General features: G+C 42.0%; 1 protein-coding gene across 3 annotated transcripts in view; it reads right to left on the bottom strand.

The window, feature by feature from the left end:
• The window catches only part of EVI5 (ecotropic viral integration site 5), a 132,445-nt gene extending 125,470 nt beyond the window's left edge, over positions 1-6,975 (bottom strand). For 2 of the 3 annotated variants that reach the window (XM_030572081.1, XM_030572082.1), the window contains exon 1: positions 6,856-6,974. The gene's annotated coding sequence lies outside the window, so the exon portion shown is untranslated. Of the gene's footprint in view, positions 1-6,855 lie in introns of all 3 variants that reach the window. The other variant, XM_030572078.1, reaches the window with a different exon arrangement.
• Between the last annotated feature and the right edge of the window lie 6,094 nt (positions 6,976-13,069).

The raw sequence follows: 13,069 nt of genomic DNA, 5'->3' as shown, positions 1-13,069 counted from the left end.
TTGAGGTTAGTACAACAACTGTGTTGCTCTATGAAAAATCTTACTCTGGTCCCACTGAAGTCCATGACCAAGTTCCAATAAACTTTCAAATAGGAGCAGAGCACCTAATGAAGGAAATTAACATTTTGGCCATTTGATTAAGTGAACAATGAAGATTGTGGCTTCATTAAAAACCAGAGGCCTACTCATATTCCAACAACACTTATAAAAATGAATGACATTTCAGAGTTATTTGGCCAGTGCATTTTGTGTACTCATTTTGGAAGAAGAATTTATTCCGTCTATTCTAGGACTCTACCAAAAAAAAAAAAAGAGTCATTAGTGGAGACTGGCAAGAAACATCTTAGGGAGACAGTAAAGCCGATTTATACTACTTTTCGCACAGAGTTGACAACAGTTACTTAAGCAAAGCCCCAATATCCAGTCCACATAGCCTACAAATCCTCCAATACAAAAGTCAATTTGCATAATCTATAGGAGACTGCCCCAAAAAAGAAAGCTATGTCTTATTTGTTTTCCAGAGCTAAAAAAGGATCATGGCTTCCCACATTCCTAAAACTAAAGTAACATGAGGAAGAACATTCGAAATAATTTTTTTAAAGTCAAATTTGCTACATTCAAAATTAAAGTTGCTTAATTCTGGATTTCCATTTCGCAGAGTACTCTTATTCAAGTTCCCTCATAGAGAATGATGGGGCTACATATCCTCCAGGGAAGGTAGATGTCTTTAACAAGCAACACAACTTGAACACCATCACGCACTAAATTCAATATGTTTTACTAACAAACAAAGATCATACTAAGCTAATTCTGCCATGCCATCTTACCAAATAAAAGCTACAGGAGCCCTTCCACAACCTGAGACAATAGCAATCCATTTTTAGAAGATTTATCCCTATACACTGAAGAAAAATTATGCAGCAAATATAATTACATTCAGCTGGTATTTATGCTATGCTATTTTAGAACACTTAGAATAACTGATTAAACATCTATTAGGACATTGCCAAATGAATACCAAATCATCACCCTGATTCACACACTACCATCAGACATTGTTCAGTAGTCCACATTAAAAATACTCAGGAGTCTTAAAAATTAATATGAATTTAAACTCTGGTCATTTCATTTTAGACTCACTAGCAGATCTTGTGGAGAGTCCATTGTATTTAACAGTTATAAAAATACTTCCATTCACTTTTCTGAACGTTGTCACTGTGCAAGTAAGATAGAGGCAACAAAAAGATTAGATGAGAAAATGCAGGTTTTAATAAGGAAAGCTATCAGAGATGGCTCACACACACTGGGCTAGCAGAAATGTTCACAACTTATGTGATGGCTTGATTGCTTTCCAAATTAAAACCAGTTTGCACAGACTGGGAACTATTACATAGATTAAATAACTTCAGTGGAATCAATCTGCAGCAGAGCCAGAAACAGTATGCAGAATGGAATTGCTTCCTAGTCTGATGCCTTAACCACAAATGTATCCCCACTGCACCAGTGGAAAGGACTATAACAAGAGATCGCACAAAGTAGTTAGATTTTAAAGAGGAATGAATAGTCAATATTTGCAGCTATGCAAACCAAAATAATCTAAGGGTATTCAAACCTGATTAGGAGCATAACATGATCATCTGCAAGGACCAGGAAGAAACACCTCTCTTTTATATGGAGGCTAGGCACAAGAAGATAGGCACTTCATAAGATCCCCTCTGAAATATCAGATAGAGGCCACTGCTAAAGAACCTCTGTGTGAGCAAACTGCCTGTTCCAGTATAGTACTATATTTGTTAAGTTTTCCTGGATGGAACACTTCAAAAACACTTCAGTATTTAGGCAGTTTATACAAGCTGGACATCCAAGGAACGTCATGGCTCAAACACATTAACAGAAATTTTTACAGTGAGGCTGTAACTTACATGACAGCAGGTTTAGACAGGAGGAAAAAAAAATTTCCTCACAATATCAGCTTGACACTGGAACCAATGCTGAGAGCAGCCACTGAAACATCAAGGAAAACATTTTAAAGACATTAGGTAACAATTACATTACCTGGGCTAAACATTGGACTTCACCTAAAATGTCCCTTCTCCCTTCTTCATTTATCAAGAACAAATAGTGTCAAACCAAACTGACTGCTCTCTTTGACAGGGTAACAAGCCTTATGGATAAGGGAAAGCAGTAGATGTGGTATATCTTGACTTTAGTAAGGCTTTTGATACTGTCTCACATGATCTTCTCATAAACAAACTAGGGAAATACAACCTAGATGGAGCTACTATAAGGTGGGTGCATAACTGGTTGGAAAATAGTTCCCACAGATTAGTTATCACTGGTTCACAGTCATGCTGGAAGGGCATAATGAGTGGGGTCCTGCAGGGATCAGTTCTAGGTCCAGTTCTGTTCAATGTCTTAATCAATGGATTTAGATAATGGCATAGAGCAGTGCTTCTCAAAGCCGGTTCGCCACTTGTGCAGGGAAAGCCCCTGGTGGTCCAGGCCAGTTTGTTTACCTGCCACATCCACAGGTTCAGCCAACTGCAGCTCCCACTGGCTGCGGTTCACCGCTCCAGGCCAATGGGGGCTATGGAAAGTGGCGCAGGCTGGGGGATGTGCTGGCCGCCCTTCCCACATCTCCCATTGGCCTGGAGCGGTGAATCGCGGCCAGTGGCAGCCGCGATCGGCCAAACCTGCGGATGCAGCAGGTAAACAAACCGGCCTGGACTGCCAGGGGCTTTCCCTGCACAAGCGGCAGACTGGCTTTGAGAAGCACTGGCATAGAGAGTACACTTATAAAGTCTGTGGATGATACCAAGATGGGAGGGATTGCAAGTGCTTTGGAGAATAGGATTAAAATTGGAAAATGATCTGGACAAACTGGAGAAGTGGTTTGAAGCAAACAGAATGAAATTCAATGAGGACAAATGCAAAGTACTCTACTTAGGAAGGAACAATCAGTTGCATACATACAAAAGGGGAAACGACTGCCTAGGAAGGAGTACTGTGGAAAGGGATCTGGGGTCATAGTGGATCACAAGCTAAATATGAGTCAATAGTGTAACAGTTGCAAGCAAAAAACAAAACAAAACACAAACATCATTCTGGATGATGCAGGAATACTGTAAGCAAGACATGAGAAGTAATTCTTCTGTTCTACTCTGCGCTTATGAGGCCTCAACTGGAGTATCATGTCCAGTCCCAGGCACCACATTTCAGGAAAGATGCAAACAAATTGGAGAAAGTCCAGAGAAGAGCAACAAAAATTATTAAAGGTCTAGAAAACATGACCTCTGAGGAAAGATTGAAAAAATTAGGTTTGTTTAGACTGGAGAAGAGAAGACAGAGAGAGGACATGATAACAGTTTTCAAGTACATTGTTGTTACAATTTTTCTCCCTCCTCCTTGCGTTTTTCCAAAAAGGCAGCACAATTAGCATTATTTTGTGCTGTAGCCAACATCCACAAGAGCCTATGATGAAACCATACTAGTTTTCCAACATCAACTAAACCAAAATTTACAAACAAGTAAACCTAGAAATAGGTAAGAAATGCATTACTGTGCCATCTATAAGCCAGTGTGCTACATGTTCTCAGTTCTTGAACAATAGCCTAACAATTATATTTTTCATTGCTATTTAAACTTCAGAAAAAGTTGAGACCATGCTATTCATTTCGGATATGTTGTACATAAGACACTGTTTTACCAGGCCTTCAAGAAGTAGGTGAATTAGAATGGAATCAAGAGAGATATTACAGGCTATTTCAGTAAGGACGGGTTATAATTTATTAATTTAAGGTTTGTTATTCTTAAGAGTACATGTGCCCAGAGTGCTGGATGCAAGAGCATTTAAAAAAAAAAAAAAAAAAAAAAGAGGCATTTTAAGTGTGAAACTTCTAAGAAAAAAAATCTCTACATAAAATCTGGAGGTCTATCATCTATTAGTAAACTAAAGAAACAAGAACAGAACACCCATTTTACAACTGAAGACTGTAAAATGAGAAGGAAGTAGAGAACAAGCAACATGTAATAAAAACCGAGTTAAAAATTGATTTAACTAAGATTGTACTGTACATGAGTATCATAGATTATTAGTGTTGGAAGGGACCTCAGGAGATCATCTAGTCCAACCCCCTGCCCAAAGCAGGGCCAATCCCCAAATGGCCCCCTCAGGGATTGAACTCACCACCCTGGGTTTAGCAGGCCAATGCTCATTGTTTTGAATCTCTTTAAATCCTGACTTTATATCTCTGTACTAGCAGGACAGAATCTCACTTCCTGGTGAGGGAGCTTTTCAGGGAAAAATCCCCTTGTAGGGGGGTTTCCTCCCAGTTTCACTTTGCTACCAGTCTATTTACAACCATTGTTAACTGGATGATGATTGTAAGCAACTGACACGTTTACCACTTAGCACAAAGTAAGTCACTATTTTTGTCTCTTCTCTATTCATCTGGACCACAGGCATCTTCTCCCTTGTATCTTCCCTCCTCCTCTCTACGCTTCACCCATTTCAACCTTTCAATTTTTCCCATCACTGTCTGCTTCCTGCTCAAACACATTAAGATTTCCAACACCAGGCAGCAGTCTCATGCTACCTAGTCCCCTGCTCATGTCCCTCCAACTCCACCGGCCCCATCATACCTCCCAGTTTCCTCCCCCCTCTAAATTTCCCTTAACAACCCATACTTGAGGCTGTAGTCTTGATCTGTATACGTGAAAAATCAATCTGTAAAAGAACAACAAAGGCTGTAACTGCAGAGAGCAGAAAGGAGAAAGGGAAAATAAAATATGGCACTTTAAGAGACATTCCTTGGCAGAGCATTTCTCCAGCACACCCCAATAGATTAGTGAATGAAATCCCAAACTGTCTTTATTCTAGCCCAAAACTTCTCTTCCCCACCTGCATCCCTCCCCTCCATCAACAAATATGTCATAAAGAAAAATATTCAGCTTTCAAAGTGGCCGTAAGCAGTATATAGTCCTTACATTTCCTAGTTAATTCCTGAATGATGATTCCTTGAATAAACTCAACAGGCCTAACATTTTCCTCTATCTTTCCTTCTCACACCATCTCAAAATTCCATTGGCTCAGTTTAATAACCCTGTTTTACTGAGGTCTATTAACCCCTTCTCACATACAACTGAGAGCATCATGAAAGGTATTTATTTCTATTATGGATTTTATCTTCTCCACTAGCCCTCCACTCACATACCCTGAGCCATTTTGGAGATATGAGTCAGAACACCTGAAATTTTGGAAGAATGATCATGTAAGTTTTCAGAACAAGACTTCAAGTGTTTAACCAAGCTTCTTTTGAGGAAAAACTGTGATGATTTCTTGAAGTATATAAATTTTGATAAGATTGCTCTTCTTGGGTAGTTGGAGGATTGAAAATTGAGATAATAGCAAATCAGTTTCAAATTTTAACTATGAAGCAGTTCCCTCTGTTTCATAATAAAGAAAAGAAGGAATTATATGCAACTCAAATATGATGGAAATACAAATTGAAATACAGAAAAAAAATTAAGGACTCCACGCTGACCAACCACCATTAAGAGATTTCTAAATTTTCAATTTTTATCCATTATATAACCAGAACAGTACAGACCATGTTTGAAGACAAGAGTTTATAATGAATGAAATATTTCAAAGCAACCAAGACTCCTGTGGCACCTTATAGACTAACAGATGTATTGGAGCATGAGCTTTCATGGGTGAATGACGAAGTGAGTATTCACCCATGAAAGCTTATGCTCCAATACATCTGTTAGTCTATAAGGTGCCATAGGACTCTTTGTTGCTTTTTACAGATCCAGACTAACACCTGTGACACTTGAAATATTTCAAGAATCTAAGTAAAGCTGTGGAAGAGTGAAACTCCCAAACCTTTTTGGTTTAATATGTCAACTCCATTTTATCAAGCTAAATTACTCTCTCCAGATAAGACCATCAAGATCTCTTTTGGACAAAAGGCACAAGCTCTTTTAGGTCACCTCTAAAGAAGGTTGACATTTTCATGTGGGTGCTATTTTATTGTGATGCTATAAGCTAGCCACTTCCATCTCTACTTAAATCCCCACAGTCCACCACCTTTAAAGACCACTAAATCCAAACAAACCGAAACCATGCCAGCAGTTAATTCACACCCTCTAAAACAAGATGAACGTGTAACAGCAGAATATATGTTGTGATTATGCCGCAGTGGAATCTCCTCCTTGCATGACTGAAGCCTGGTGCTATCTTGGCGCATCCTACCCCTCACGCTCGTCAGTGGGTTCACGCAGGGTCAGAGCAGGGCTGATATTTCTCGCCGTCAGGAAGAAGGGCTCAAGTACCCGATAGATTGTGTATGAGAACCCAAAGCAATCCCAGTAGACCGCCACCTCCTCCCCCCAGCCCAGGGGAGCTCCGGCGGGTCACGCGGGGGCTGCCTCGCAGCGGGTTCACAGCCCGAAACCGAGACAGTCGCTCCCACCCCACACGGGGCAAACCCCAAGTCGCCGCAGTAGCCACCGCCGCCCACGCTCCGGAGACGGCAGGGCGAGCAGAGGCTGTTCCTCCGGCACTCGCAGGAAGGCGGGTCTCCCGGCTCCGCAGATTGAGCCCAGCGCTGGCCGAGGCGAGGGGCCGATCCGGTCCGGCCCGGCCCCCGGGGGAGGCAGGCAGGGAGAAGCGAGAGAGGGCGGCTCGCGGCTGGAAGCCGGAAGGGAGCGCATGTCCCCGTCACTCCTCCCCGGCCCGGGGGCCCCGGGCTATCCCCGTAGCCTGCGGAGAGCGCTTAGGCCCGGCGGCTGGGTACGTCCCCACCCCGGCTACACCCGCTGAGCGGGACTGGGGTCTCGCCCGCCCCTCACCTTGGAAGCCTTGGCCGGGGGGCCGGAGTGCGAACATCGGCTTCCCGTGCAGCCCGGCCCGCAGCCGCCGCCGCCTCGGAGCTCCTCGGCCGGCCTGTCCTGCTGCCTTGCCCCCGAGCTCGCCGCGCTCCTCCGGCCCCAGGCAACCGGGCCACGTCCCTCCGAGAGCCCGGCGCGCAGGCGCACACTCTCCGCCCAGGCCGCCGTCAGCGAGCCACAGGCCGCGGCGAGGATACGTCCCTCCCTGCGCAGAGCGCCCCCGCGGGGCTCCGCGTCCCCCGACACAGAGCAGGGGCCGGCCGGTGGAGGGAGCCGAGCCCCACGCCCGGGGCTGGGGTCAGCACCCCCTCCAGGAGAGGTCGGCTGCCGAGGGGGAGGGGGCTGGCTCTCCCCTGAAATGGAAATGGGCCAGGTGTCCCCTAAGGTCAGGAAGATTGAGCCTTAGACTGGGGGGGCAGGGAGGGGAGTTGGACACCCCACACGAGGAGGACAAGGGGGGCTGAGACTTATAGAATCTCAGGGTAGAAGTGACCTCAGGAGGTCATCTAGTCCAACCCGCTGCTCAAAGCAGGGCCAGTATCCACGTAAGTCATCCTAGCCAGCGCTTTGTCAAGCTGGGCCTTAAAAACCTCCAAGGAGGGAGATTCTACCACCTCTCTCAGTAACCCATTCCAGTGGGTGACAGCACTGTCTGCAGGGCTCCCTTTGTGGAGTCCTCTCAGGGCAGCAGCCACTGCCCCAAGGCCCATTTCCCATCCATGACCATCTTATTGGTTGGTGGAGGTTGGAAGAGAGATATTGGCTCCAACTTAGTGACCAACTGGGAGAATTGCATAAAAGTGTGGTTCATGTTGAGTATTCCCTGATTTCAATGCCAGTTCTCTGATTTTGTTAACTAGTGGCTATTCTAAGCTTATTAGAACCAGCTATCATTTGGTTTAGACACAGTCTAGGAGCAGCCCTTATTTGAATCCACCAGCCACCCATCCACTAACAGCATTTCATTTATTGCCATCACTGTATTCCCTAAAAAGGTTGTTCCCTACCCTTACGGTGGACCTCAAATAGTAGCTGATGCCTTCATTTCTAAAATTTCCACTGGAATCATGCCAGAAACCACAGCAATTACAAAACATAGCTGCCACACTTCTCCTTATATAAAAGGCAGGAGATCCTGTTTGTCACACTTCACATGTAGGCTCTTTTGCCTAGTATATTTGATGCTATATATAACAATGCCTTTATTTTATGATTGTACTCAAAGGCCTTGTTCAACATTGTAGCCTATTTGTATTTAGCATAATGAGCTCAGAGGCCCTTGGTTTTAAGCAGTATACAAAAAACCAAGGGACTGTCTCTGCCCCAATTCTACTAGTGAAGGAGTCCCTTCGAATTGTGCTAGGCACCACAGAAATAAAATAAAAGCTTTCTTTATTAGTAGCAACTTTTAATACCAAGCACCAGATGAAGCACCGTAAGCATTAAGGATGACCCTAGTTGGTCTGTATAAGTATGCTACAGAGTTGGACAGAATAGTTTGAAGAACAGCAGCTAAAGGAAATATGCAGTTTAGTTTTAACTACAAAAGGAGTATATACATTAATCAAAGACAGACACTTAAAAAGGCAAAGGAATTGCTTCAAAAAAAGATAGTCCCTACTGTAAGATCATATCCTAGATTGCTGCTATGACTTTTCTATATCACAAAGAATATCACAGCTGTGATTACAGTAGAGACAGAAGTAGAGGTCTTCAATAAGGATAAAAGAGTAATTTATTGCACCAAGGATCCCCATACATGGACCAAGGCCCTATAGTGCCAAGCCCTCTAGAAACACACACCAAAAAGACAGTTCCTATTCCAAAGGGTTTACAGTATAAGCAATAATTATATTACTCAAACAGGTTTCCCTCCAGATATGGACAAACCATTTCCATCAAGGATTTGTGCACTTCTTTGTTCCACACAACATAAAATGGATTTTAAAAGTGTTTTTCTTTAAACACAGAAACTGAAGGCTTGATGGTGGTAAGCTGCAAAGAGAAAAATTCAAATATAAACCCTTTCTAATTATAAGGTATTGCCTTCAGGAAGCAGTTTTTTATTACAAAATGGAACATCTTTGTTTTTACCTGCTTGAAACCATGGCCTCTAGAGATAGTAGTCAGCTTAGCAGCAAACATTTTAGAGGAAGAGAAACTGAGAAAGGGGATTTGGTCTGAATTTATAGCTGACTCAGGAGGGTGTGGTAAGTGACTCCACCTACATCTACCCACACAACTCCCTTTTGTTTTATTCATAATGAGGATGTAGGTAACATTAAGACATTGTACCTGCAAAAAGGCTCTATCTGAAGAGAAGAGGGGAAATTAAGTTATTTCTGTCTTGTGTAATATTGGTTGGGATATTTTTAACTATAGATATTTATATTAAAATGTAAGACCCTTGTGAGAATTCTTATTGGATAACAAGCATTATTTTAGAGAGGTATACTATAAGAAAAGAAACAAGTACTTTGCTATGAATGGTTTCTTTCTGGGAAAAAGAAAATAGGGTAGAATTTTGAACCCTCTAAAGTTCTAACCCAGACATGGTTAAACTATTTCTGGAATTAGCAAAATGTAGAGGCATAGTGCTGCTTACTTGATTTAAGAAAATATTATGATTTTGAGAGTTACTTATTTCTGTATTTTTCCTTTCATTAATTAATTGTCACAGCAAACACCAAGATAACTTCAGACTTAGATTATTTTGTTTTTATTTGTTTTGTATATTGTGATTGGTGTTTATAGATTGGCTTGGGAAGTTTGTTTTTAATGAAAGTGTGTGTTTGGAAAAAAATATATATATATACATTTATATTAATGAATATTATATATTCATTAAATATGCAGTAATAACTCCATAGTAAAGGATGAGTTGAGTTTTGCCTTTAAAGCAGGGATTCAGCCTCTCTGAATGGAAAAATAAAGCCTATCCTCCCCCAAATTACAGCAATTGCTCGTTGAGTGCAAGATGAATTTTCTCAGAATTTACAAATGAAGCTGTTTAATTAGTTTAGGAATTAAGAATTGGTCCTTAAAGAAATTTAGCACTCAGCGTTAGACCTTTTATGTGCCCCTAATGACTGCAATATGTGTACAACACAGACTCTTCAAACTTACCAGATAGTTAAAACTCGCAGAACTCTTGTGTGTAAACTATTTTTGCATAATGTATTTTAGGATTAATGGTTGTTTTTCCCATTGTTCTTCATAACAAAAAGCATCTCTATCAGCAAAGGCTGAAAAATATAATGTAATCCATACAGCATTTTAGAAATAAATGGGAAAAAGACGTCTACTTGCAGTTACTTGTATTGTTAATTTACCGTCACCAAAGAACTCCTATAACCTGTCCAGTAGTTTAAGAAACACAGTTGGATTAACTGACAGTTCTTCATGTCTGGAGAAGTAGGTACAAATCCTGTTTTGAAGACTGTTGTATAGTAATGTGCCTAAATGTATTTTTAGATACACAGGTACAGTTCCAATTTATGTCTATTAGCACAGGATCCATTCTGACCAGGTGGAAATTAAGCACTCGTTAAAGTTATTTTTATGTAAACAATACGTTAAAAAGTCTAAAATGACATTAAAATTATAATAGAAACCAATAAATGCAAAGACATTTTAAGGGTCTAATCCTTTAAACAGCTCACCATGGACAGATCTCCGTATCCATACACAGCAGTTTGCAAAATTGATGTATTTGTTGTTTTTGTCATTTATAACCCCAGCCAGTTCCAGGCTTCATTTTTCTAGGAGTCTTAGAGCTCATAAGAGAGAGTCCCTTACAACAGAAGCCCCCAATCCTGCAATTACTTGGGTGCTTAACTTTACATGTAGTACTTGCATGCATGAAGTGAAGCATGTAAATAACTGTTTAAAGGATCAGGGTCTTGATTAAGGCTGTAACTGCATTATCTCCCTTTTTCATTGCATGTTATATCCTCGTGCAGTAATTTAAGGATACCTGGATAATTAAAAACCTAAAATATTTACTGTGCTTGTCTGTTGTAGTATAGTAAACCTAAGGAGGAGGGCCAAAGTGGGAGGGGACAGCATTTTAAATCTATTTCTGCCTAGGGTCTCAATAAAAAAAACAAGTTTACATTTATGGCCTGTCAAGCTTAGAAGAATCTTTTTTTCAGCTAAACAAACTTCTGTACTTCCCTTCCAGCTTGCTCTGAATGTGAGGCTGCTGAGGTTCAGCTCTCTCAATAATCCATTGATCTCATTGTCACACACGGGAGTAAAATTCAACCATAGCCTGACATACCAGCCTCACACAGAATAGGAAAATGAAGATCCCTTCCCATAATGCCTTGATATGAAAATTATTGGGAATTTCCTGGGGAGCAAGTCCTTCGTACATCTGTACTGGGCCAGGTGTTTGCTCCAGCTGAATGTTGCTCTGCGGTCCAGGGTTGCAGCTGCCACACTCAGCTTGTCAACACAGAGCTGAATTAGGCCATTCATATTATTACTGGTTGTTTGAACTTCCAGTCTGTACGTGCTAGTGCACGTAGTTCAATCAGACCTTCGACAAGATCCCATTACTGTTAAGTCTTTTTGGAGAACGGCAACAGATGAAACCAACCGACTACATCTCCAGTTGGCTGATACCCGAGTCTCAGACAGGGAATGACACCCTGGGCCAGCTTGAAGGTCTACATACTTGTATTCAGGGAAGGAATCCTCCTGCAATGGTCCAGGATTTAATGCTATGGCTCTGATCTCTCAACACCCCCTTGGTATGGCAGTTCATGTACTCTTGGACAAGAGGGCTACTGGCCCTTTCCCATGCACGGATGATCAGCACTGCCAGGGAGCTGAAATTTATGTCCTTGCAGAGTAGAAGCATTGCTAGAAAAGAAGCTAATGCACCAAGTAAATTCAGGAGTCTGAAGCAACGTCATAGTCAATAACTCATGTGGTGGAACTAGTGCTCAACCCAGCGTTTGGAGGGCAGTCTACAATGCCTAGCCTCCCTTGATACACAGATCATCCACTGCTTACCAAAGCTGAACATCAAGATCTGATGTCTGCATATATATGAGAGAGATAGTCATGCCGAACTTTACTAAATTGAGTGTTATTGATAAAACTGACACTAGAGACTAGGTTGAAACTCCCAAATTAAGGGCCCCATTCTGGTCTGAGGTACACAGGTAAAACTCTCACTGAAGTCATTGACTAGATAGACGTCAACCTTATTTACTGGGATGCAATCTAAAACAATCTAAATCTTCTTATCCGTGGACTGATTCCACTGTGAGCATAGTCTGTTTACAGACGACATACTTTTGTATTTTGATGAGGGAGCATCCAGAGGATTAGCTGCTACAGGGATTTTATGGTCATACCCTGACCTGTCCCCTGCAGAAGCGTTGCCTCAGGTAGGATCCTCTCAAAGGCATCTAGGGCATATGCTAATGTACTTGTCCAATGCGAGAATCTTCAATCCCTTCCCTTCTGGGAACATGTGGTTGTATGAACTTCAGGCTCCTGTATAAGGAGATGTAGGCAGTGGCAGAATTTTCATCAAACCACCATTATCCCGGCACTTTTGAAGCTGATAGCAAAACTCCCATTGACTTTGTTAAGGTCAGGATTTCACCTTCTGTCTTCTGTGAACACTACTGTGAAATTACTGTTACATGTTTTCTTTTTATATAAAACAGGGTAGTTCAGGATTTAAAATGCTCTCTCATGTGCACAAATAAATAGTGGAGAAGACACAGCCACCAGCTGCAGTGCATCAGCACAGACAGCCGGACTGCACCTCACTTGGCTTCAGCAACTCCTGTATCTCAACAGAGTTACTAAACTAAGAGGGCTCCCCTTTCCTCTAAGCTCAGAACACCTCCAGACCTCATAAGTTTTGCAACCTTCCTCAGGCCAGGGTGGATACTGCAGTCATTCTGGAACCCCCACCAGCTTCCTCAAATCACATCCTCCTACTTCCCAGCCTCATCTGCTTCCCCAAGTCCCATAACATGACCCCTACTCCCAGATCCAGCTTTGTCTCCTTGCTAACTTTATAACATCTGCATTGGATCTCCGGTTTCTGCAGATATAACGATATGCAACATGTCTTATAGACTTTTGAAGGTCCACTGTACAGTAAAACTGTAATGGAAGGAGGAATCTAGGTATGGAGCTTTGGGAA

This window comes from Gopherus evgoodei, chromosome 8 (genome assembly GCF_007399415.2).
Source record: "Gopherus evgoodei ecotype Sinaloan lineage chromosome 8, rGopEvg1_v1.p, whole genome shotgun sequence".
Taxonomy (NCBI): Eukaryota; Metazoa; Chordata; order Testudines; family Testudinidae; genus Gopherus; species Gopherus evgoodei.
Note: the sequence above shows the minus strand (reverse complement) of the source record. Positions and strands in the feature narration are given on the sequence as shown.